The following is a 27,265-nucleotide window of genomic DNA, read 5'->3' as shown; positions in this document are numbered from 1 at the left end:
TTGGAGAGGATTAGGGAGACCGTAGGGCTATGAAAGCTGACTCACCTACGATCACTAAGAGCAGCATGTCTGTAGTAGAGATATTGACAAACAGAATCTAGCTTCAGAATATTTGCTTCAAGGAGAAAGTATGCATTACTGAGCCACTTGATTCTTCTCCTGTTTGGATTGAAATCTGAACTAAAGAAGAATTCCCAGTTAACAATCTGACCCTAGAAAAATGGTCTGGAGGCAAAAGTCCACCCTTTGGGAGGCAATTGGGCTTTGGTTCCCCCCTCTAGTTTTCTGTGGAGGTCTAAAACATAGCCCTCCTTCACCACAGTGCCTCTTGGGTGTTAAGACTAACAGAGGGTGCCCACATGGTACTTCTGCCACCCTCAAATTTTTGTGGGCAGTGGTGGCCCAAGAAAGTGCATTCTCCATGGCAGCCCCTAAATTGTGTCTCCCCACAGAGGTGTGCCTAACACCTCCACTATACAGTTTTTGGTGAATGCTGAAAACATACCTCTTTGACACCTGAGATGTGTGTCTTCAGGATCCACCCTACTCCTGTAAAAGTTGCTTTCACTGCATTTAACACTGGATTTTAAAGTGTTGAAACCCACCCTCGACCTGCTGGTGAAGGGTTGGTGCTGGTAAAATAATAATAGCAGCTAATAATAATAATAATAATAATAATAATAATAATAGCAACAACAATGTGACAGAGACACTCATCATTATTTTGCTAGGATGTTGTGCTTATGACAAAGGTCTCTTGAGAAGTGCAGACTCTTGTCTCTCATTCCTAGTTCCCCATGTTTTTTCTGTGGCTTTGCTAGAGGGCTGATTGGAAGTGTTTCCCTTGGTAAAACTGTGTGTGGATACTGGCAAAGCCCACCTCATGGGAAATTTTGAGGGTGCCCACTGAAGGGCTGCAATGGAAAGGGGGGGGGGTTGACACCAAAAGGCCACCCTTCTGAATTGTAAAAGTGAAGTTTGACAAAGGAATTGTCAGTCTGAATACATAGCACACCTTCTTCAGCAGGAGATGCAAGTGTGTCATGGGTAAGATTCTCCATTTACTGAAGTGTCATGTCATTGCACACATTTCATTCCACAAGTTGGGATACAGTGGGTGTGCATAGCATTTCATACTGTTGAATGGTGCCCAGTGTAATTATTAATGACAACAATGGATTTACCCTGACAGATGTAAAGAATTGGAGGAATGATATCCTAAACATCTTTCATCATTACAAAAATCCTGTCTAATTGATGATGAACAGAACAACTTCCATACTAAGCACACATCTTATGCTGTTTAGCCTGGATTTTCGGAATCATTAGGGTCTGATGTTAAGACACTTAACATCAGGTGGGGTGGCTTTAAAATATGTTTTTGGCCCTACTTCAAAAACCCTCTGGTGAAAACTATCTGGTTAGGTTGGTTTTGGATTTGGTTCAAGCTTCAGATGTTATGACTGAGCTTTCAGCACCTTTGACAATAATAATACATAACAGGCAGACAGGAATTTATTTGGAGAACATCAGGCCAAGAACTGAAATTGCAGTGAGATGAAATGTGGATTTCTGCACGTCTGAAAAGCACTTGTTTTAATTTCAAAAGTCATTGAACAATGTGCAATTCTGATATTGACAAAATATTGAACCTGCCTGACTTCGGATAAATAGAAGCTGTTCTACATGGGGGTTGAATTGCATACATTATTCTTAACTAAGGCAGCAAAATATGTAATTTATGCCATTGTGATATGAGGACCCCTCTATTTTATTAGTGTTTGAAAATATATGAGGATTAGGATGTTAGCTTTTCATTTAATTCAGTTACTTATGAGAGATGGATGAGATTGTTAAAAATATTTTTTGATCTATCATTCTTTCCCCCCTTTTTTAGCCCATATTGCTTATGCAGTCTAAGGATGTAATACTAAGATAAAGATTAAATGTCTGGGAGAACACAAATCTAAGCATTTAATTTTCTTCCTGATTCTTCTCTTTCCCCCCTCCCCTTCATTTGATTATTCTCAAAACAACCCTGTGCAGTAGAGCAGGCTGAGAGTAATAACTGGGACAAGGTCAGTCACCCCATTAAGTTTTGAACCCACTTCTCTCGGGTTCTAGTCCAACTGCTGAATGTTCGTAGAAATTCTACTTTTTCACTTAAGGTATGACAAACTGATTCATAGAAAGCAATGTCAATCCGGGAAGTGCAATAGCCAGCCAGCAGATACTTGGAAGAATCTGAGGGCGTTTATTATGTTATTGAAATATAGATTGGTGACTTGAGCTGTTAGTGCATTCTTTTGAAAGAGTTGTGTTTTGCATCTTTACAAGCAAAATGTTCAGCTAATCCTGATTCTTAACTCACTTTTCCCCTGCTTAAAACATCAGACATGATGCATCTGAATCACCACCTGGGGTGAGCTAGCCTGTCGTCAGGAAGTGAAGAAGCCAATTTACATTTGAAAGCTCTCTTAGCCCTTCCCAGAGAAGAAAGTTGTTCTTTGAAACAACACAAGGACCTAAATATATTCTTGATGACACACTGTTAAGTGTTGACACCTTGTTAACACCAGTGGAGTGCCACCAGAGATCACATTGACCCAAACCATCAAGGGAAACAGATAAGCTTGTGAATTCAGTCTAAAATAAATGCAGTTCTTTTTTCCCCTTTTTCTTTTTGAAGATGAAATGAATTGCTGTTATAAAACTAGAGAGAGTAGAATTATAAAAATCAAGACCTTGGCACATGGAGGAATATAATGATGTTGTGATGTTTCCTATTGCATTGCTGTGTGAATGCATCCTAAGTGAGCATTCTCTGGGGCCCTGGTTCAACAGTAGGACTCATGCTTCACATATATAAGGTCTCAGGTCCAATCCTGGACACCAACAGTTTCAGGAGCTCTGGCAGGAAAACTGGCAGGGACCCCTGGCTGAGACTTTGGAGATTCAGTGCCAGAGAAGGTGGTGATCCTGGTCTAGCTAGATCCAGGTAAGTGTATGCAGTTTCATATGTTGGGTGGTGGTGGTGAATGCCCTATGTTTTCCCATCAGCTTCATGAGTTGGCATCATTATCAAATTTATCATAATTATATTTGTGGTATAGTTTAAATGCAGTTTGATTGATTGGATTACCATAGTTTGTTTTAAGCTGCCTGCAATTAACATAAAATAGGTGGGATATAAATGTTTAACTGCTACATGTGGATATTAAGTTTTTGGCCAAAAGGCTTTATTCTCTGGATGAGCAATAATTATCTGGCACATTGCTGGAATGCAACAGTTTTTAAACACACACACACACACACACACACACACACACACACACACACTTACTTTAGAACTATTTCCAGAGCTGCATAATTAGTTATAAAATTAAACACAGCTTTAATTAAGGAGGTTTACCAGGGGCTTTCATAATTGCTATACTAACACTTTTCTATCGTACTGCACTCACTGAAGCAATTCCATGAGGAATAACTTGCACTGGACAAGCTAGCTCAATAATAACAACAACAATTTGAATTTGCATATATGGTCTTTCATGGTGCTATGCAAATCCTTACTGAGGAAAATCGCTCACTGATGCAATTTATCCAGGAATGGGTTTATTAATAAAATAATCCCTGAAACCTTTTTTTTAGATAAGAGGATTTTTATGAGCGGCTTTGCAAAGTGCCCGGGGGGTGGGGGGTGGGCGGGATAACATTTGTCCAGTTCCCAGCAACATGACTAGCTTGTTTGGTTTATTTGTATTTAGTTAGAGATGTGCAGCCTTCTCCAAAAACCTGCAGTAAGGGGCAGGATGTACTTCAGTGGTGGGCACTGGCGGAGGAAGAGGTGTGTGGAGTGTCTCAGCAATGCAGTTGGGGAAAAACTTAGTTATTCTTCTTAGCTATTTGTATATTCTTCTGATGTTTTGCTTCATTTGAGAATGTTGCCGTGAAGTGGCTCCACACTTTAGCTTTGTATGATGTATAAAGATAATGCAACCGTTTTCTGAGAAATGTCAGAAAATTTCAACAGTATTTGCATTTTAACTACTCCCATTGCCTGTGAATCATCTCCTACAGGTCACACTGTAGGTTCACTCATATGCATGGGCATAGCCAGGATTTTTTTTGGTGGGGGGCAGGTTTTTGTTAGCGGGGAAGAACCTCAGATTTGTATTGAGTTATATTGCTTTTTATTGACACCTCCCCTTGGCTATGCCCATGCTCATATGAAGTGGCTACAACAGTCACTAGTTTAAAGGCAGGAATTTGTAGCAATATGTTGGAGTGTGATTGATTTCCCTCTTCTGTCAAAGGGAAAGGAGAAGAATCACACTTCATATACTGCTGAAGATGGCCTCCTTTAAAGCAGCAACACAGTCCCTCACATTCTCTCAGAAAATGCTTTGCTTAGCTCTGGCACCTCTAAGGCGGATACCATTGTCATTCTAATAATAATAATACCTTTATTGTCAATGTACAACCTGTGTACAATGAAATTAACCGAGCCTCCCCACTCCCACAGACACTCAAGGGAGAAGTTCAAGGTGAGCTTCAGAATCTCATTCTAGAAAAATAGCACTGATTAGGAGGGCCCTGTTCCCTCCACAGAGATACCATTTCCAGAGCCCCCTGTCACTAGGGATTCATTATCAAACCACTCTGGGGATTGTAGCTCTGAGCGGGGAATAGGGGTCTTCTAGCAACTCTCAGCGCCTTTAACAAACTACAGCCCAAAATTCTCTGTAGGAAGTCATGACTGTTTAAAGCCCTTTAAATATATGGTGTAGATGTGGCCCCATTCCAGAGGGGCCCCAAGTCATGATGTACAGTACTGAATATGTTTCCTTAATGGTGTTTTTTGGGGGGTGAGGGACAATCGAGGTGGCCCCTAATGAGTCATATTGTGCAAAATAATGCAACTGAATTTGGCAAGAAGGTTGCTGTGGGACCAGCCATCAATGGCCAAGCAGCAGCTCTCCATATGCTGAATTTATCATGCTTAAAGAGAAAAGTCCTTGAAGTCCTCTGCCCTTCCTATCACTGATGGTGTTTCCCTTTCTGCTTTCACTTTTCAGTAGAAAACTATTTCTCACACATGTAAATAATTGGCCATCTCAGCATTGCTATTATCCCCCCCCCCTTTTGTTCTAGTCTTTCAGATCTCCTTGACATCCAGCCATTTTGGGATAACCAGGGAACCACAAGAAAGAGAACACCCAGGCAGGTCTCCGTCAGCTGTTGAGGAGTCATTTCAGTTGCTGCTGCAGCTTTGCAGAACTGAAAGTTCGACCAAACTGCTGTTAAGCTGCTGGCTGCTGGAACAATGTGGGAGTTTTGATCCATATATATATTCACTTTATGGGTAGTTACTTTACACTGGTATTATCTTTCTTTTCCCCCAAGCTGATAGTGTGTGTATCTGAATGACTGGTACTTCTGGGAATTCTTTGAAAGGAACGTTATTATTCCTCATTTTATGGTGCTATAGGGAAAGGCCTCAGCTCATTGGCAGAGCACCTCTGCTTTGCACGGAGAATATATCTGGTTCAACAGCCAGGTAGGAATGGGAATGTCTCCTGCATGGAAACATGCAGAAGTATTGTCCGTCAGTGTAGTGTACTGAGGTAGATAGACCAATAGTCCGACTCAGTAAAAGCTTCTGTGTGTATAGATTCATAGGACAGTCCACAGATTCATAGAATCATAGAGTTAGAAGGGACCCTGAGGATCATCTAGTCCAATGCAAATATGCAGCTGTCCCATGCAGGGATCAATCCTGCAACCTTGGCATTATGAGCTCCGTGCTCTAACCAACTAAGCTAGGTAAAGGTACCCCTGACCATTAGGTCCAGTTGCGGATGACTCTGAGGTTGCACGCTCATCTAGCGCTATAGGATGAGGGAGCCGGTGTTTGTCCGCAGACAGCTTCCATATCATGTGGCCAGCATGACTAAGCCACTTCTGGCGAACCACAGCAGTGCATGGAAATGCTGTTTACCTTCCCTCCGGAGTGGTACCTATTTATCTACTTGCACTTTGACGTGCTTTCTAACTGCTATGTGGGCTGGAGCTGGGACTGAGCAACGGGAGCTCACACTGTCGCGGGGATTCGAACTGCCGACCTTCCGATCGGCAAGCCCTAGGCTCAGTGGTTTAGACCTTGCGCCACCTGCGTCCCTAACCAACTAAGCTACACAGGCCTGAATTTGTTTCCTTCATCCTCTTCTTGAATTTGGCAAAGAGAAAGAATCAGAATTTTGATGTATTACCCATTTCAATTCATATATATTTTGCAACTAAACAAAGGCTGAGATTTGGGGGTTTTTACTCACACAAAAATGTTGTCTGTCTCATTGCATGCCTTCCTCAGGTTTAACATTAATGAAGTCTGATGCTGTATACTATTTTATGGTGGATATGAGTAGCCTCATGACCACATGTAGATCTTGGCCAGCTGCAAGGTAACCAAACAGGCACAGGTTTCTTGTCACCATCTCATATTTAATTCTAATGATCAGATTAATCTCTCATCCCCTATGCATAGAGTAGCCAATGTGCCGACCTTCAGATGTTGTTTCACTACAGGTCCCGTCATCCTTGATTATTGACCATGTTGACTGGGGCTGCTGTAGTCCAACAACATCTTCAGAGCACCATGTTGATTATCCCTGATATATATATTCTCTTCAAGCCTATTATGCATTTAATTGAAATATAAATAAATGGTTTTAGCAAGAAATTGTGGGCACTGCCTTACCCTTCCCATTGGTGCTTGGTAGGTTTCTTTAGGAAAACCTGAAGCATTCTATCCAGTTCACACTGTCAATTCACTGTTCATTCTGGAATTGAAACCAAGAATGAATTCATTGTGAGGCTCACCTAGATGCAATGCAGAACTTAAATCAGATGCTATGTGGTTGTCTGCTTGGGAAAGCTCAGCATTTCTAGAAATATCTTCTTAGACCAATGTGCCTTTCCAAGGTTCTACCCAGTCCCTAAAACATTGAGGACTTTCCCCTTGAATCTGTATGTATCCTCAAAATATATACAGTGAGGATGTTTCGACATAAGAAACAGGCCTCTTTCAGTACATGTGGATTTGTTATTTTATTTTTACTATGCATTGTGAGATGATGGCAACATGAGATCAGAAGGACACGGCTCCCAACATGCTACCACCTCAGCCTCCATGGATCCTGATACTGCCCCCTGCCATGCCTTAGCTCATGACAGTAACTCTCCCACTTATTTAGCTTCTTCTTGCATGAAATGGCAGATTGCTCTGTAACCTAATGAACCTAATGAACATGATATGACATCTGTATGGGAGGATAGTACAACATCCTGCTTGGAACCAGGTTTAACCATGCTTCAGTTTAACATATGTTTGCCTATGTGGAAAGACCCTAGAGCCACAGCTAGAGACAGATGCATAACACAGAAAACTGAATAATGTCTGAATAGACACCTGTAAAAGCCTGAGGTGAGCCCACAGCTGCCTGTGAACATCTTATCCCAGCCAAAGGAGGCTGACAGCCAAGGGACCCTTCTTTAAAACAAGATATATTTCTCTCTCCTGCAGACAATTATTTTATTACTTATGTAGCCACTATCTGCATCCTCCTGTCATATTTCATGCTTAAATCTTCTGCAGATAGGTGCTGCTTGTTTTGAACACATGCTGATGTGAAAAGAATTGATAATCAGGGTTATTCTATCCTTTTGGTGAAGGGAATTCTAGGAAATGTAGGAATTCTAAATTCTAATTCTAATTCCTTTAGAATTCTTGCACGAATTTTGCGCAGAAATACCAAGATCTGTGCAGATGGGGTGGTGTATCAGAGGAGGTTGTGCTTGGGAGATGAGATGCTAGCATAGGAATGGCACAGGAAGGAAAATGGCAACAGGAAAACATCTATGGATATTTGGTCAGAAATTATGCAATATATTACAGTGGATAAGTGAAAGAATGCTAATATTTATGTATGAATGGTGGTATGTAAATGCCAGCCATTGTCAGAGCATGTGTGTTGAAGATTTGCAAGATATACTTTGAAAAATCAGTGAAATACCAGTGAATGCTAGCAGTAATGAGTGCCAATTTTCTCATGTACAGAAAATGTGGCAATGTATACATCGCTTTGGACGCTGACAAAATTCATCATGGTATTGTCAGCATGCGAATCTTGAGATTCACCAGATTTTGGACATCCTCTGTAACACAAACATTCAACTGCAGTAATAATTATGACATTGGGTCGTCTGCTCCTGGAAAGTTTATTCTGTAGACATGTAATTTGCGAGTTTGGAAGATTAGGAAGTCAAAAGTAGAGGCATCTGTATTTTCTTGCTAAATCATCCATGCCCCAATGTAAACATTATAGAAACACACTCCCATTCACAATGTCTACCCTTCCTCTTTATATTAGAAATAAATGAAAGACGGGACCTTTCTAAGGCTCCAAGAAGCTCAAGGGTGGAATCTTCATTTGCTGCCTTCTTCCTTCTCTTCTCTGTTGAAATGTACCATTTGTCAATGTCATTATGGCACCCTCCGTGTTTAAAACCTGGGGAAATGACCCCATCACACTCTTTCCTGCCAAAAGGGGCCTTAGTTTGCCTTGCTAGACTGCAGACTCAGGCTCCAATGTCTGCTTCCAACAACACCAAGATTACAATGAGCTTAAGAGACTTCTTGGAGCCTTTCAAATTATTGTGCTGCAGTGGCCATAGAATAGACCCATGGGAGCCCTTCATTTTAAAATTCCTATACCAAATGTGGCCGTTTCTCTGCATCTGACTTTTAAGTGTCTCTCTCCAGTTACTTCTAAATCCTCTTAGCCAGAGATAGTTCTATCTTGGGACTCATAACACTATTCCTGAAGAATCATTTTCATTTGTTTTGCCCTAGAAATCCACTGTCCTCCCTTGCCCATTTTCGCCAGTGGAAATTATTTCCTTTATAGTTTGCAGGTAACTTCCTTATTGGTTCCCAGGCTCTGTACTTTGAATCTCAAATGTTTCCATTTCCCTTCTCTGGGAAGCTAAAGAGTTCAATTTGACAGAATATATAGGCCTGCTATTCTCATTATTCTTGTTTCCCCTGTATTTAAATTTCTCCAATGCTGTCGGCTACAGCATGCTAATAATCCTTCTGTGATTTTTCAGCATAACATTTTAGTACTGGCCTTTGTTAAAGAAATGAATGTATTGGGTTACTCTTGAGAGTTAAGTAAAAGGGGATGGTTTATCACCATAAAGTTTCAGCAAACAGAAAAGCACGTAGTTCCATTGCACTATATTGTTTAAACAGGGTCAGTCTTTCAGCTGATATAAACAATAGTCTTGAAATAAAAGTGTCAGAAGAGAATGCACGGATCTTTATAGGACTGCATTCCACAGTCCTGAAAAGCGAAATATTAATCAACTGGTAAAATTCAACTTCATGCCTTTTGTTTAAAAATGAATAAAGATGGCATGTTTCCATCTCTTCTCTTTCTATCTAGGGGGTGGGGTCTTTCCAAAATGCTATTGTGTGACCCGGATGTTAATGCAGTACCTTCAAGGTACCTTTCCACACTCTGCTGAAGAACCACTGCAACCTGCCTAGTTAGCTGAGATTGATGAGCACTGCAGCCCAAAACAGCTGGAGCACACCTGGTTGGGCAATGTTGGCCTAGACTCAGAATGGGGTGATGTAGGAGGCTGGTGAATATGATATGCAGGTATTTTTGAAAACTGGCCACCCAAATTTTATGACAATTATCCAGAGAGGCAAATAAGGTGGCAGGTATGAAATCTTCAAGTATGGCAATTTCTCACAATCAGTGAAACTGGGCAGAAGTAACCATTTAGCTTTTCACTGTTCCTGAAGTGCAAAGTGACCTGCAGTCATTTATATATTTGCGTTTCTATTTTTTGAGTTGTATTTTCTCTTCATATCATCTCCTTAGTTTCTTTAAAATCTTTTCTTTTCTTTTCTTTTGGAAAAATAAAATTTGTTCAATTAAATGTGTGATTTACAAATAAATAAATAAATAAATAAAACAGCCTGATAAGCTAGGTGTTTTGAAAATTATCTATATTAAGCTAGTATTAATAGTAGAAATGCAGGTAATGTATCAGGGAAGAGATAAACTACACTACAACTTAATCCCTATTGCTAGCCCTTCAATGGTGGTTACTTAAATGGAATGCTGTAAATGTTTCCTCAAATTAATTAAAATACCAGCAGAATGATACTGGGTTTTTTTTTACGATGGTGGAGTTTCCCCAAGATCAAATAAGACTGGTTCAGATTAAGCAGAAATACACACACACAAGTATACACACAGAGAGAGAAATAGTTTGATTTCGCTCAGTCTGAGCCCCTTGAAGTCAGTTCAGTTTCCTTCATGCTCCTAGAGAGCCAGTGTGGTGTAGTGGTTAAGAGCGGTAGTCTCGTAATCTGGTGAACCGGGTTCATGTCTCCACTCCTCCACATGCAGCTGCTGGGTGACCTTGGGCGGGTCACACTTCTCTGAAGTCTCTCAGCCCCACTCACCTCACAGAGTGTTTGTTGTGGGGGAGGAAGGGAAAGGAGAATGTTAGCAACTTTGAGACTCCTTCGGGTAGTGATAAGACAGGATATCAAATCCAAGCTCCTTCTCCTCCTCCTCCTCCTCCTCCTCCCCTCCTCCTCCTCCTCCTCCTCCTATTCAGGAATGCAGTGGGGTCTGATTCCTTACCCCATTGAGCCTCCAAGTTTCCTCACCTACCTAAATCTTATTTCCCCCCATTTCTCCAACCTCCCATGAGTCTCCAACTCCCCACCTGTCCAATCTCCTGCTTGGGTGCTATTCCAGCAGAGAAATGGAACTGAATTATTCCCTGGCTCTGAATCAAATCTCAGACAGAAAGGGACTATGGGGGTAATAATGCTTGCCTTATATTTGAGGTGAGTTGTATGAGTTTTATCAGGAAGAAATCCAAGTCTCATTGAATTTCTAATATACTGATACATTTAGGGAAGCAGCAGAGTTAGTCTTTCCCTACAAAGTCAGGATCCCCATTCAATAAACTAAAATATAGCATTCCTATAAATAGAATATTTCATCACTTGCCAACGCTGTGTGTCTCTTAATATTCACTGGAATTGTCCACTGTGTCTTTCTTTGGGAGGTCTTGGGGGTCTTCGCATGCAATTATTATTTCTGTTTGTCTAAATAATTTTGTAACCTGCTCTTCAGCCAAAAACAAGCAAGGCTCCAGAGCAATTTACAAATATCAGTAAAAAGACGTTTCTTAGTCTCAGGTTTAAACTTGAAAAGACTCCATAAAAAAAGGAAAAGAAATTGGGACACTGGCTGTTTATAACGATACAGTAATTATAATATAATAATATGATAATAACCACTATATCTCTGAAACCTTTGTGCCTTACATAGATCAGGTTTTTTGGTCTGATGAAGATTCTCTTGGTCATACACCTTTGGTAAGAGGACAAACTGCTAACATTCTGTATTTTATGCAAGCGTTAAATGCATAAGTGCCTCAATCTGTTTTGCATAATTATTGTAATTAGCAGTACAATCCTATACTTGCCCTCTTGGAATCAAGTCCCTTTCCCCCACCTGGTAAGTGAGTATAGGATTGTGGGCTGAGTTCCAAAAACTTTACAGTCAGGTGTGTACTTCCAGTTTTGCAGCTATTTATGATCAAATGCTAAGTATCCCATTTGAAAGCATCTATTTATGCTTCTCTTCTTTAACTATCCAACCATACATGGAGGTTTGGACAGTGAACCTAATTAGATGAAATTTTACCTAATGAATCGCTTATAAGTGCTCCTATTTTTCACATTTCATGGCTGACAAATGAAAATTAAAATCTGTAAAAAGTGCATAATGAAATGTTAAACCCATAAATACTCAACGCGCACACAGCTACTATAATCTGAAAAATGTTTTCAATAGCACAATTTCCCTGGGCATGACACTAATTGCTTGCTGTTGTGGCTGTTTGGTTTTATTCAAAGAAATAAAATGATGAAAATGAAACTTTCAGTCAGTATTTGCAAAAATATGTGTGCACTCTCACTTTTGCCAACTGCAGAAATTCTCTAAAAGGAGTGAAGCAAACGGATCTCACTTTGTTTAGTGTTCCATTCATTTTTCAGACAAATGCTAACCACTATTCCACTGAACAATGAAATCTTTACATTCAAAAATGTAGTTGTGACTTCCATTTAACAACAAGAACAAGAACATTATTGCAAGACCTTCACCAGAACAACAATATAAAATACAGCTTAAAATGAAATAAAATCACAACTAATGTGGGTCCTAAAATATATATAACTCAGGTGACAAAGGACAAGGTAAAGACAAAAGCTGAATAAGGAAGGTGCCAAGTATGAGGGAATTCTGCACCTTGTAGAGAAGTATGCCTTCTCATGGCTCCCACCACCCAGACACCTGAGGATGGTGGAACTAACAAGAATCCGCCCCTCTGCTGATCTTATCATCTGTAAGAAATAAGGTAGTCTTTCAAATGTCTGGAGTTTAAGTGATTTGGGTTTTTAAACACCTAGTATGAATATCTCAAATGTTTTCAAATAGGTAATGGTAAAAGGTAAAGAACACCTGGACATGGGGTTGCGGCGCTCATCTTGCTTTCAAGCCAAGGAAGCCGGTGTTTGTCCACAGACAGCTTTCCAGGCCATGTGGCCTGTATGACTAAACTGCTTCTGGTGCATGGGACACCATGAAGAAAGCCAGAGTGCACAGAAATGCCGTTTACCTACCCGCTGCAGCGGTACCTATTTATCTACTTGCACTGGCATGCTTTCGAACTGCAAGGTTGGCAGAAGCTGGGACAGAACGAGAGCTCACTCCATCGCGGGAGTTCAAGCCGCTGACCTTCTGATCGGCAAGCCCAAGAGGCTCAGTGGTTTAAACCACAGTGCCACCCACCCACATCCCAATAGTGGGTATATGAGTTCAAAGGGAACCCCAGCTACTAATCTGGCTGCTGCATTTTTGGCCAGTTGAAGTTTACGACATGTCTTCGAGGGCAGCTCTAGTGTATGGCAATAATCTGATCTGGAAGGTATCAGAGCATAGAGTAACAGGACCAAGACATCTCTGTCCCAAAGTGGCCATAGCTAGCAAAACAAACAGCTGAAAATAAGCACTCCTAGCCACTGAGGCCACTCCAGTAGCACCCCCAGTAGCTTGCTCCTTCTAGGGGAACACAATCCCATCCAGGACAGGCTGTCTCCACATCGCCTGGACTCAAAAGCTTGGTTGTTATGTTTCCTTGTGTCCTTGCATTTAGCATTTATCTTTCGGTCATATAAAATGACCTATGATTAAATCCCATTGAACTCAGTGAATTTTACTTCTACACATGAATAGGACTGCACCGTCCCATCCCTAGAGAAAGGACTGCACGTCTGGAACCATGTAAATCTCTCACTTTGTTATTGATGGCCAATTCAAACATGCATTTACATCTCCAGTGAGTTCCAACTAATCTCAAAATAATGTTAAAGCTCTGGTGCTTGTTCTGTGTCATTGGGCAAATGGTGATTGAAAACGGCAATAATCAAGCTAAATCTACAACTGACTAGTAGCAGCTTATATACCTATCATCGTTGTGGATGTCATTGTGTGTTGTGAATAGTCACTAGATGTTCTAAGTGCTGATCATCAAGAAATCTGCTACCAAATGAAATGTCCTTATTCAGCTGCATATGTTGAGACCTGTGGGTGCCTGTTATGGTCATTGTAAAATGCTATTTTATTAATCATAAGCGATCTCATCTCAGCAGCTAGGTCAGATAACTTTGCATTAGTTTGTTTTATATTATTTCACCTCATTCTGTGGTCACAGAGCTGTTTTATTCTGAACTATTCAAGTCATAACCACACAGAGTTTTCGTTAAAGGCCAAAATTGGACATCGAATCAGGTGAATTGGAAAACGTTTTAAGAAAAACCACTAAAATCAATGTATTTATCACTATCTCGGTTGGTACACTACATTTTGCCCTTTTTCAAAATGCCAAGGCCTTAAATGTAATTGCTGTGATGATGAATATTATACATGACAGTTTTTACTAGCAATATTTTTTAATGTTGGTTACAAAGAAAATGAATAGAAAATCCTAGCGCAGATAATAAATTGCCTTCTGTATATAAGCCAGAATTATGGACAAAACAGGAAGATACCTCTTGAAATAATGCTATGCTTCTAATTGCCTTCTCTTTTTTCAGATTTCATTTTGAATTTCACAGAGAACACACAATTCTTCTAATAAACTAAACATGTCAGCAGACTTCACTGCTAGGCAAAATGGGTTAATTCTAGTGTCTACTTTGTTCTCTCCCATTGCTCTTGTGTGTGTGTGTGTTTTTGTTCTAAAAGTACACTATAAAAATCCTGATCCAAAAACACATTTCTAAATCCACTTTTCAGTGAGGACTGTTGAAAATTAGCTTCAGAATTGCACCCTTTGATTATGGCTTTATTAATGTGGCCGCTGATTGCTTAAAGTATCAAAAAACAATGCTTCTTATATTGTTGGCTTATTTCTATCTCTAAGAGGAGTGATGCTTCTTCTAATGGAACATGTGTAGCCAAATACAGCATGTATTTGTGCTGGTTGATCTTTTTGAGAGGTCTTTTCCTGCACTGAAAGATAAATAAATTGAGCACTGGAAATGGAAATGGCTTTCTTCCTGGCTTTTAGCTTATTTAGGACTTGGTCATCTTGAGAACGTTACTGGTAGTTGCTTAATTTGTACATAGCATAATATATTCAGGGAGATGGCTTTTCTATTCTTAAATATTTTGGTCACAGCTGCCTTGTAGTCATCTTCCTTTTATAAATTTCAGCCAGCCTCACTTGAAAATACATATTTGAGAACTGAATGACCCTTTCTATTGCCTAACATATCTTCCTGCCGTAATTTAAGTCTGCACTTGACCATCATCATTTTTGAAAATAGACCTTTTCTAATCATTAGATTTCAAGCATAGGTGTGTGTGTGTGTGATGATCATAAAGTATGATTATGGCAATTTCCATGCTGGACCTCATTACTCTGCAAAAAAATCAATAGCCAGTGCCATATGAATTTGCTGCCTTCAGGTGTAAACTGTACCTCCTTAATGAGATGGAGTTTTCTCTTTGAGACCTAAAGCTCACAACAAGACAACAATGGGTTGGATACAGACTTAGTCCTGCTTATAGTAAATCTATTGAAATCAATGGGATTTTACAGATTGGAAACTCATGCTGAGAAAAAGTGGAATGCCTAAGGCCATCACACTAGATTGTGAATAAGCTGCACACAGAATGCTAAAACTAAACTTCCTCGCTTGATATCCATCAGGATAGGAGTTGTAGCCCAAATTTTCTGGATGGCACCAGTTTGAGGAAGGCTACATTAAACCATATTCTCTGTGTTATGAGGACAAAAGCTAAACCACACATTGCATACTTTCTTCTTGCTCCCCCCCCCAATGTGGCCGTAGGAAAGAAATGGAAATTTCTGCTTCCATTTTAGACAGTTTTACGTTACCTCTCGGCCCTTAACTGTGGTTTATCATAACCACAGTTGGGTGAAACCATCTTCTTAATATATGGTTTGAAGTAGACTTATTTCCACTAACCATACCTAAAAATTAATTGTAGCTTGTCTGGGTCCAGATGACACAGCAAGCTGTGGTTAATCTAAAATGTAATGAAAACTTTTGAACTCCTTCCATGACTTAGCTGATAGAATACAGCATTACATCCAAACTGGACTTTGGTCTAAGGGTGGCGGTTTCTATATATATATATTCTGTTTGGCATGGATTTTACAGCAGCAGCAACAAAAGGGGCTGCAGCAGCCCTTCTCGGTCCTTGAAAGCTGAAGGATTGTATGAAATCTCCTTTCATACTTGTGACTGTAAAATGTGTATCTTGCATCCATGGTGGATCTCTGCTAATAGCAGTACAGGGAAAGCAATCTTGTCTAATTTGGGAGCACTGGTGGAAGAAGGTTTTGAATTCTTCTCCAGAACCCCAGATTCAGCCAAGTTTCCTGTATTCACATTGCTCATAGAAGTGCAGAGAAAGCATTTTGTGTTTTAATGGAGAGAAGGATGGTTGGGTGCAGGACAACAGAGAAATTCATGGTGAGTTCCAGTACCGCTTTTTCTGGAAAAATAGCACTGGTTGGGTGTGGTTCCTGCACATCTTGCCCATGAAACAGCTGTCTCTTGCCCATGAAACAGCTGTCCTCTGAGGAACATTGTCCTGGTGCATCTGTCTCCCCATTTAAATCATGGTGTGTGTGTGTATGCATGCATATATAAAGGAGGGTTGTGTGCATTTGTGTGTGTGAGAGTGGATGTGTGTGCTTGGATGTGCATATACCTGGCTCTGGCTAGCATGTGGCTCCTGAACCTGCTACCAACCCCCATTTTGCCATCAGTGTCAAAAAGGTGGGAAACTCCTACTTTAGGGAAGTAGAGCTTTAGGGAAGAAGAGCTGGGGCCCAGAACTTGTGTGCGTTCAGTTTCCTAGTTGCATGTTACTCTTGATTTACATGATCTTCTTTTAACATTCTAAATATATTCTAGTAAATCAGTAAATCAGTAAATCACATAACACCGGTCTTGAAAGACGTACATTGGCTCCCAGTAAGTTTCCGAGCACAATTCAAACGACCTCAGTCCAGTAAACCTGAAGGAGTGTCTCCACACCCATCTTTCTGCCCAGACACTGAGGTCCAGTGCCGAGGGCTTTCTGGTGGTTCCCTCGCTGTGAGAAGCCAAGTTACAGGGAACCAGGCAGAGAGCCTTCTCGGTGGTGGCGCCTGCCCTGTGGAATGCCCTCCCACCAAATGTCAAAGAGAAAAACAACTACCAGACTTTTAGAAGACATCTGAAGGCAGCCCTGTTTAGGAAAGTTTTTAATGTTTAATAGACTATTGTATTTTAATATTCTGTTGGAAGCCGCCCAGAGTGGCTGGGGAAACCCAGCCAGATGGGTGGGGTATAAATAAATTATTATTATTATTATTATTATTATTATTATTATTATTATTATTATTATTATTTGTTCATTCCTCAAGGTTATCCCCCTTCTGTGATATATTGTGGAATATCCTTCTTCCTTTTCTGATTCTCTATGGAGTAATTCTACACATGCATGCTTTTGATTCTACAAGTAAGAAGTTGTGGTCATAAAATATATTACATATATAACAAACTATTTACTTAAGGTCCAATTGTTTGTTTACTGACTGTGAACTTGTATGTGAAACTGTTAATCCTGGGATGCTCTAGTAAATAAAACAGATCTGAAAATAAACAGATTTTAATGAATAAATCTATAACGTTCAAGGAATTACTGTGGATTCAAAGCTTTTTACGAGGCACTGGAAACAAAAAATAATGGAGTGTTTATCCACAGTTAACCCAACAAATAAGGTTTACAAACATCTGATATGTGTGGAGTAGATTCTTGGTTACTTAAAAATTATGGGACTTTGGGGGAAGCTATGGATGTTTGCTAAAAGAAAAAAGCATTAATAAAATTGTGTGTTTTTGTTCGTTTCTGGAGAACTGACTAAAACTGAAAAATGCTACTTTTCTTGGAAATATATTTTACTGGAAAAAGAAGATGATGGAGTTGCCAGTTTCAACAGCCCATGAAACAATTGAAGCAGTTATCTTGGGGTTTTTTTTAAAGAAAAGTTTGAGAATAGAGTTCAACAAAATAACTCTCACTTGGAAGATCAATGAGGAAAGGAGGGGGGGAGGACCAGGTGGCTGGGGGTGAGAAGCAGGTGTCAAATTATCTCTAGATTTGAACTGTCCATGAATAATTCAAAAGCATCTTCTTTTGGCAGATGCCCAAACCACCAACTCTGTACTCTCTGCAGATTGTGTGTATAGCCCAGACTAGGAAAAATATGTTGTGATATTCATGCGCTGTTGCTTTGTATTCATGTCAAAATAGATTATCTTGTGCCGCATAAGAGTTGGTGAGACAATGTTAGCTGCAAACAAGAGTGTTGTGAGTTTGGTATGGGTTAGGCTGTACACCTGAGTCTCTTCCAATTCCTGGATCCAGCAAGGATTCAATTGATTTGGGGGGACAGGGGTTGGGAAGGTGTGAAGGACTCCCTGGTCCAGAATGGGGTAACTGTGCCCCTGAAGGACTAGGTGCGCAGCCTGGGAGTCATTTTGGACTCACAGCTGTCCATGGAGGTGCAGGTCAATTCTCTGTCCAGGGCAGCTGCTTACCAGCTCCTTCTGGTACTCAGCCTGAGACCCTACCTGCCTGTGGACTGTCTCACAAGAATGGTGAATGCTCTAGTTATCTCTCACTTGGACTACTGCAACACACTTTACATGGGGCTACCTTTGAAAGTGACCAGGAAACTACAATTAATCCAGAATGTGGCAGCTAGACTGGTGACTGGGAGCGGCCGCCAAGACCACATACCACCAGTCTTGAAGGACCTACATTGGCTCCTAGTACATTTCCAGGCACAATTCAAAGTGTTGGTGCTGACCTTTAAAGCCCTAAACGACCTTGGCCCAGTATCCCTGAAGGAGCGTCTCCACCCCCATCGTTCAGCCCAAACACTGAGGGCCTTCTGGCAGTTCCCTCATTATGAGAAGTGAGGTTGCAGGGAACCAGGCAGAGGGCCTTCTTGATTGTGGCGTCCACCCTACGGAACTCCCTCGCATCAGATGTCAAGGAAATAAACAACTATCTGACTTTTAGAAGACATCTGAAGGCAGCCCTGTTTAGGGAAGATTTTAATGTTTGATGTTTTGATGCATTTTTAGCATTCTGTTGGGAGCCTCCCAGAGTGGCTGGGTATGTATGTATGTATGTATGTATAAATAAATAAAAAATATGATGAGCTAATGGCCCCCCTAAGTATTGGCTTTGTGCCAGAGGGCAAATGGGTGGCTTCCCCCGCCCTCACTTGACTGTTGGTGAAAAGGACAAGGGCCAGAGGTTTGAGAAAGAGAGAGCTAGAGTAGGAACAAGCAGAAGCCTGAAAGGGAGAGGCATGCTTGATTTCCAGGGCTAGGGCAGAAGAAAGACCCTCTTGGGGTGCCAATGCTGTGAGCCCCTCCAGCACAGACTCAAGTTGTATATATGCATAAATCAGAAAGACAACACAGTCTCTGTTGTGCCTCATTCCAAGGAACGTGAACCCTCGGTAAGTGCCTGGAACCTCACACTGTGTGATGACTGGGGTGGCATGAAACCCAGCTCATAACTATATTAAGCAGAGCAAGATGCCAAGAGCCCAGCTCCTGATATAGCAGAAAAAACATGGAGAGATGGGGCATAGCTCATTGGTAGCGTATCTGCATGCAGAGCTCCCAGGTTCAAACCCCTAGTACCTCCAGGTGTGGCTGAAAATGTGCCCTGTCTAGAAGTCTGGAGTGCTGTTGACAGTCAGTGTAGACAAGACTGAGCTAGAGGGACAGTGGTATGAGATAGCTTTCTGTTCCTATTTTGCTTGATACCCTTCCCTGTATAGCTTTGGACTTCTGGAAGCATCTATTTGGCCACTTTTAGAAATAGATAATTGACTAATTGCACCCTTGGCTTGGCCCAGTAAGATTCTTTTTTACTTTCTTAATTTTAACATGCACCTGTGGAATACAATAAGCAAAAGAAAGGCATTCCGCAACCCTGGGAGACTTCTTAACCCCCTGAAATATTGATTACGGTGATAGAGATCCTTTCAGGTGTCAGGGCAATGAAGAGCAAAGGCCAGTTATATTACTAATCTGATTCGTGGAGCCTGGTTCAAGGTAAAAAGGAAAAGGCAAAGGACCCCTGGACAGTTAAGTCCAGTCAAAGGCAGGTGTTTGTCCACAGACAGCTTTCTGGGTCACGTGGCCATCATGACTAAATCACTACTGGCACACGGAGGACCGTGACAAGTACCAGAGCGCACGGAAACACCGTTTACCTTCCCGCCACAGTGGTACCTGTTTATCTGGACACCCAAGAGGCTCAGTGGTTTAGACCACAGCACCACCCACATCCCTGCCAAGTTCAAGAGGACCAACAGACTGCACCTGAATAAGCAACAATACCAAAAGCAGGGATTCTGAGAAGGATTAGGGGGCATTGGAAGGAACATTCAATAAGCAGTATCTTGGGGGATGGATTAGATGAGCCTTGGTATCCTTTCCCAGTAGTGATGTATGGAAGTGAGAGCTGGACCATAAAGAAGGCTGATCGCCAAAGAATTGATGCTTTTGAATTATGGTGCTGTAGGAGACTCTTGAGAGTCCCATGGACTGCAAGAAGATCAAACCTCTCCATTCTGAAGTAAATCAGCCCTGAGTGCTCACTGGAAGGACAGATCCTTAAGCTGAGACTCCAATACTTTGGCCACCTCATGAGAAGAGAAGACTGCCTGGAAAAGACCCTGATGTTGGGAAAGATGGAGGGCACAAGGAGAAGGGGATGACAGAGGACGAGATGGTTGGACAGTGTTCTTGAAGCTCCCAGCATGAGTTTGACTAAACTGTGGGAGGCAGTGGAAGACAGAAGTGCCTGGCGTGCTCTGGTCCATGGGGTCATGAAGAGTCGGACACTACTAAACAACTAAACAACAACACCCTTTCCAACTCTACCATACAGTGGTGCCTCGGGTTACAGACGCTTCAGGTTACAGACTCTGCTAACCCAGAAATAGTACCTCGGGTTAAGAACTTTCCTTCAGGATGGGAACAGAAATCGTGCAGCGGTGGTGCAGTGGCAGCGGGAGGTCCCATTAGCTAAAGTGGTACCTCAGGTTAAGAACAGTTTCAGGTTAAGAACGGAGCTGCAGAACGGATTAAGTTCTTAACCCGCCACAAGCTGTCACTTATGTGTTGTTTTTACCTGTATGGGCCTATGGCCGTAATAAATATTATCTATCTATTATCTATCTTAACCCGAGGTACCACTGTATTTCACAGAATCATAAAATTGCAATGTTTAGGGTCATCAAGTGAGACTTAACAGCACCTTGAACAGAGCGCAGAACACAGAGCACAGAGAACAGATCCTGTGAAGGTTTCACAAGCAGGAAGAAACAGTAGCAGCTTTCTGTCGCATATAATTTTCCTAATCCACATAAGCATGATTATTATGCATTATGATGTCACCTTGCCTCTATTCCGTCTTCCCCCGCCTGTAATAAAAGCATCCTTTTCATTTTGTTTGAAAGGAAGGAACATTATTGAAATGATGGCCTCCTTGATAATTTGGTCCTGAGTAGGTGGCAAGCTTCATAAATGACCTTGAAGTCTCAAAGAATGCTGTCAGCACCAGTTTAACAATTTCCCAGCATCATTTCATTCCTCCTTTGATCTTATTCACTTTCCCCTGCAATCTATTAAATGCTCTATATGAAAAATGAACAGACTTTTTTTTAAAAAAAATTGTCTTATTATATTGCTGGGTTTTACCTGAATTCCGTCTTTCACTACAATAAGTTTGCTTAGAGTAAGGGTAGCTAACATGGTGCCCTCCAGTTGCTGTTGTCATCTAGCACTCATTAGCCTGAGACAGCAAAGCTAATGATCAGGCATGATGGGAATTGTAGTCCAAAACTTCTGCCGGGCACCTCACTGGCTACCCGTATCTTAGCAGAGAGTAATCACACTGCTAGGATGTTACTTTTCTTTTTTTCAGATTCTACTTCCTTTCATTTTAACTGTTAATCAGAAGAAAAACTATAAAAGAGGGCTATTGTGGTTAGCATTATGAGTTTTCCACTACTATTCTCCATCAATTACTATTCTCCATCAATTAATGAGAAAAGAAGTTGCATTTGAAAATTATTAAAGGAGAGAGAAAATGCCTGGGAAATCTTCATGGGTTATGTGCTAGTGTTTAAGTGGTTTTTGGTCTCACCTAGCATACTTTTGAGGTGGTCACGGAGTGTCTTGAGATTCTTTTTTCATTTGAAAAATTGTCTTGCTAATAATCTGAAGCCTTCCCAGCTGCCCACACTTCACTTAAAACCCATGGGGGAATTTTTCCCATGGGACTCTTTCAGAGCAGGAAGTGTGGTAGCCAGAGAGGCTGCAAAGTGCTGGAGAAAGGTTTCCTGGAAAGGAAAGTGGACTGCCCCTCAGTTCACTTGCAAAAATCAGATAAGCTCCATACCTACCAAAATTCTCAAGAAATCCTACAACACCCAAGAATGTGGCAGAAGAAGAAAAAAGAAGTTTCTATGACAGGAGAAGAGAACGTTTGAGAAACCAGAGAGCAGATTTGGGCATAGCACACATGGCAGTAATCTCCTACTTATCAGCTTTCCTTAGGCATCTGATCAACTGGGTAACAGGACGGTAGACTAGGGAAACAACTGATTGTTGTGACTCTTTTTGTGTCCTTAAGTTGTTTCCCAGGAACTGGTGCAGTTGAAATTACTCTAATTGTGTAGAACAGTGGTTTTCAGCCAGTGTGCCGTGGCACCCTGAGGTGCCTTGAATGATGGCCAGGGGTGCCACAGGCAACACTGCTTCTGTCCCTCTTTCCTTCCCTTCTCTGAAGCCCTCTTTTTTTCTCTGCCTCCCAAAGGCTTGTGCGGCTGTGACTTCCAAGGAGAGGGGGCTAAGGGAACACTCCACAAGGGAGGGTGTTTGAAAAAGGGTGAGAGGAATGGGCATAGCCAGGGAGGCAGGGGGGCAGCTCACCCCTCCAAAATCAAGTAAAACAATAGAACTACTTAACTAACTCACCAATCATATCAGTTCTGCCGCTCCCTAACAAAAGCCCTACCCCCCAAAAAAATTTCTGGCTACACCCATGGTGAGAGGCTGCCCACTCTGCAGACAGGAGTGACATAACTGGGCTCCTGAGCCCCACAGAGGTACCACAGAAAGAATATAGTTGGTGAAGGGAGCCATGGACTCAAATGGTTGAAAACCTCTGACAAAGAAGCCTGCTTGTCATATCATGGCTTTCTGTGAAAATGCAGGATACCTCTGAAATAATGATGATGAGAAGTCCATATCCTTCTGTTCTGCTTGTTCATTTCTAGAGGCTTCTGGATGTCTGTTGGGTGTAAATAGAAAGCAAGACTAAATGAGGCCTTGGTTTGATATGACATGTTCTATGTCCTCCTGTGATTATGTCTGGAATAAGTTTCCTTCTGGTGGACCATACACTTTGATATCTAGTCTATGTGCTCATTTCCCCCTCACTGTTAATAACACTAATTATGCAATCAAAGGTGGGGGGGGGGCATTTACAAAACATAAGAAAAACGCCAATAAAAAACCCCTTCTTGATCAGATCAGCACTCCATCTAATCCTGCATTCTGTTCCCACAGTAGACAACTAGATGCTTAGTGAAGTCTGTGAGCAGGAAGCACCATAAGTGCATCAGCCTTCTCTCCACTCGTGTTCCACAAAAAGTAGCATTCAGAGGCATATCACCTCCAATACTGAAGATAGCACATGGCCATCATAGTCAATAGCCATTGATAGCCTTATTCTAGTAGTTGGAGTTCTACAGTCTTTGGAAATGTAACTCAGACTTTTATTGCTATCAAAACTACACCTATATTGAGCAATCAGTGTTTGATTTACTAGTGCCTCTTAGAGTTAATGAGGGTTTTTTGGGTACACATTTATTTTCCCCCATCAAAGAGTCATATAAAAATAGCTGAAAAGGAAATATTGTAATAAATAAATTGAGTGAAATTTACAGCTTGCCTCAATTAAAGTAGTGACAAGTTTAGCATGAAAAACAACAACCATCAAACATTAGAAGTGGGGGGAAGGAGATGAGAAAAATACATTGGGGGGACCCAGAAGGGAAATGTATCACTGCCTGTTAGTTTTAAGCAACTCACTTCCCTATAAAAATCCCTTAAAGAGGAGTGGGACTTTTTTTTCCCTTTTGAAAGCAATTACTCCAATGTGCATGTACATTATGCTGCATATAAACCACCAATAAACAGCAATAATAATGATCCTTTAAAGTGTCCCATGTGCACTGTGATGTATTTAATGAGAGCTTGCATAGTAAATCTACAGAGTTTAGCAATCAGCGGAGAACGTATCTGCAGGCCCCAATCTGACTCGTCACATTCAGCATACTTAAAAGACATAAAAAGTGTTTGTGACAATAAAAGAAAGTTCTTGGGATGGTAGTGCCTCAGACTTCTATAAACTAGCACCACAAAACATACTGCCAGACAAAGCACTGAAGAATGCTAAGTAGGTGGTGCACATGCTAATAACAAACCATCTGGACTAATGCCACTTTTGCACATTGTGAAATCAACCCTATTACCCATGCCACATTTTGTGACCTCTGAAGGTTTTTTTGTGCTGCCACCGCCACCATTTTATTATTAATTTAGATCATTCATATACTGACCTTTGCATAAGTCACAGGGCAATTTACAGCAAGTCAAATAGCTCAAAGGGAATACATAAAACCACACAATCCTTTCTACAACAGCACAGTAAAGCTAAAGGTAAAGGTACCCCTGACCATTAGGTGCAGTCGCGAACGACTCTGGGGTTGCATGCTCATCTCGCTTTATAGGCTGAGGGAGCCAGTATTTGTCCTCAGACAGCTTCCAGGTCATGACCAAGCCGCTTGCAAACTGGCAAACCAGTGCAGCACACGGAAAAGCTGTTTACTTTCCCACCAGAGTGGTACCTATTTATCTACTTGCACTTTGACGTGCTTTCGAACTGCTAGGTGGGCAGGAGCTGGGACTGAGCAACGGGAGCTCACCCCATCACACAGTAAGTCATAACAAATCACTAAATAACAATCAGTCCATTTGCCTAAATAGGTCAAGTCCAAACACCCACCAAAAACCAGTTGCCTAAGACCATAAAGAGATGGAGCCACACCTCAACAGTGAGTGAGTTTCATATGTGAAGAATCACCACTGAAACATTTCTTCTCTGAGTCCCCACACCACATAGAAGAAGAAGAGAAAAAGGTGGAGGAGGAGTTTGGATTTGATATCCTGCTTTATCACTACCCTAAGGAGTCTCAAAGCGGCTAACAATCTCCTTTCCCTTCCTTTCCTACAACAAACATTCTGTGAAGTGAGTGAGGCTGAGACACTTCAGAAAAGTGTAACTAGCCCAAGGTCACCCAGCAGCTGCATGTGGAGGAGCAGGGATGAGAACCCGGTTCAACAGATTACGAGTCCACCGTTCTTAACCACTACACCACACTGGCACACGTACTTCATCTTGAGAGTGGAGGGATCCTCCAGAATATAATTGACATCCTACTGGTGGCCAATGTGCATTGCACAATATGAGGAAGACTGTGACCAAGTGGCACATGCGCCCATTCAACTTGCTGCCCAGGTGCTAACTCTTGATGGACAGCTTCAAGGTCCTTGGCCAGGACAACCCTTCACATGCAAGGGACATGACATCCTCCAGAGACAAATACTGTCATTGTTACTTGAGGAAATGTGATTTATCCACAACAATAGCACAGTCCTTAGGACAGTTCCTTAGATCTGTACATTCATTGTGTGAATAGGAAAATACTTGGTTGGTTGGTTGTTTATTGTTGGTTATTTTTGTCTGTTGAATGTTTTATTCTTCCCACCTTTTTACTTAAAAAAAATCAATGCATCTTGGGTACATGTTTTATTTGTTTGCATGCATGCGGGAGTTTGAGGTCAATGGTTCTACTATCTCTGAGCTGAATCTAAAACAAACTCAAGGTCACACCAAACTACCATTTAACCTACTTCGATAAACAGCATGGGATTTGTGGGAAGGAAGGTTTGACAGATATGAATGTTCATCAAGATTTTACTAGTTACAATAAATGCTGTGATCTCTCAATACCATTCTAATGGATGGCATGGTTTAAAAAAAATATAACTAGACAGATTTAGGTGTCAAAACAGCTTTTGACATATCAAGTGGCAATTCAAGAAGTTTAGATGATCTCACTATTAAACTTCTCAAGCCATATATCTCAAGCCATATAAAATTAGGTTTCTGACAGCACTGCTGTATCCATCATCCCAACATGCTTGTATATGATGAAAAATGTCTTTCTGTGATAAGAGGTAAGGCAATAATCAGATTCATGGGGCAGCACTGAAAGAGAATTTTGATGGCTTATTTATGGAGTTGAGACAGGCTGGCAAAGCTCTTTTAATCTGTAGTCCCAAAATGTTCTCAGCCGCTTGCACCGCATCTGAATACAATGATAACTAATCATTTTTCTAGCTGTAGTCCTTTATTAATTATTTTTAGAAGTCACATTGCTCCTTCTCAACAGGTTGTTTCATACACAGCATATACTCACCAAGAAGCTGCAGCTATTCCTATTCCCCGATGAGGATATCTGTATAATACACTTTTCCTTTTTCATAAGAACATAAGAAGATCCTGATGGATCAGGCCAATGGCTTGTCTAGCATCCTGTTCCCACAATAGTCATCCAGATGACTGTAGGAACTCTGCAAGCAGGACCTGAGCATAAGACTATTCACCCCTCCTGTAGTTTCCAGCAACTGAAGCATTACAGACTCCTAGCATGGAGGCAGAACATAGCCAGCGTAGTAGAGCAGAGCCGTGCATTCATAGCTACCAATGGGAGTGACCATTTCCCACAGGTTGGCACAATAGAATGATACTAAATGTTGTTCTGGGGCAAACTTTCTCAAGAGCAGGGCTGATGGGAGACGTAGCTCAAAATAGCTGGAGGGCATCAGGCTGGAGAGGCTGGAGTATTCTGGGAAAGAAACAAATGTCATAAGTCATCTGACAGGAGACTGAAGGAGCGCTAGCCATTTCCTCCATGCACTTCTGAAATCCCTCCTGTCTCAGAAAATCACCCATACTGCTCTTGTGATTGTGGCCTGCACTAATTTTATATAACTATATTTTACACGACTATAAAATGTTTTAGGTATTCATCTAACAATGTGACATATGAAGCTGTCTTTTTTAAAAAAGGTAAAGGATCCCTAACTGTTAAGTCCAGTCGCTAATGACTCTGGGATTGTGGCGCTCATCTCACTTTACTGGCTGAGGGAGCCAGCGTACAGCTTCCGGGTCATGTGGCCAGCATGACTAAGCTGCTTCTGGCAAAACCAGAGCAGCACACGGAAACTCTGTTTACCTTCCCACCAGAGCGATACCTATTTATCTACTTGTGCTTTGATGTACTTTTGAACTGCTAGGTGGGCAGGAGCAGGGACCAAGCAATGGAAGCTCACACCATCGTGGGAATT

The 27,265-nt window shown here is 41.4% G+C and overlaps 1 long non-coding RNA gene across 1 annotated transcript; it reads left to right on the top strand.

Moving 5' to 3' along the window:
• The first annotated feature begins 2,623 nt into the window (after positions 1-2,623).
• LOC310687440 lies at positions 2,624-12,391 on the top strand. Its single transcript, XR_014516427.1, has 4 exons — positions 2,624-2,998; positions 5,155-5,227; positions 11,435-11,476; positions 12,347-12,391. It is a non-coding gene; the product is annotated as an uncharacterized lncRNA (long non-coding RNA).
• Positions 12,392-27,265: the final 14,874 nt, after the last annotated feature.

The sequence above is a fragment of the Podarcis liolepis genome, assembly GCF_965112155.1.
Source record: "Podarcis liolepis genome assembly, chromosome: 10".
In the NCBI taxonomy this organism is placed as follows: Eukaryota; Metazoa; Chordata; class Lepidosauria; order Squamata; family Lacertidae; genus Podarcis; species Podarcis liolepis.
This window is presented reverse-complemented; position numbering and strand designations above follow the sequence as displayed.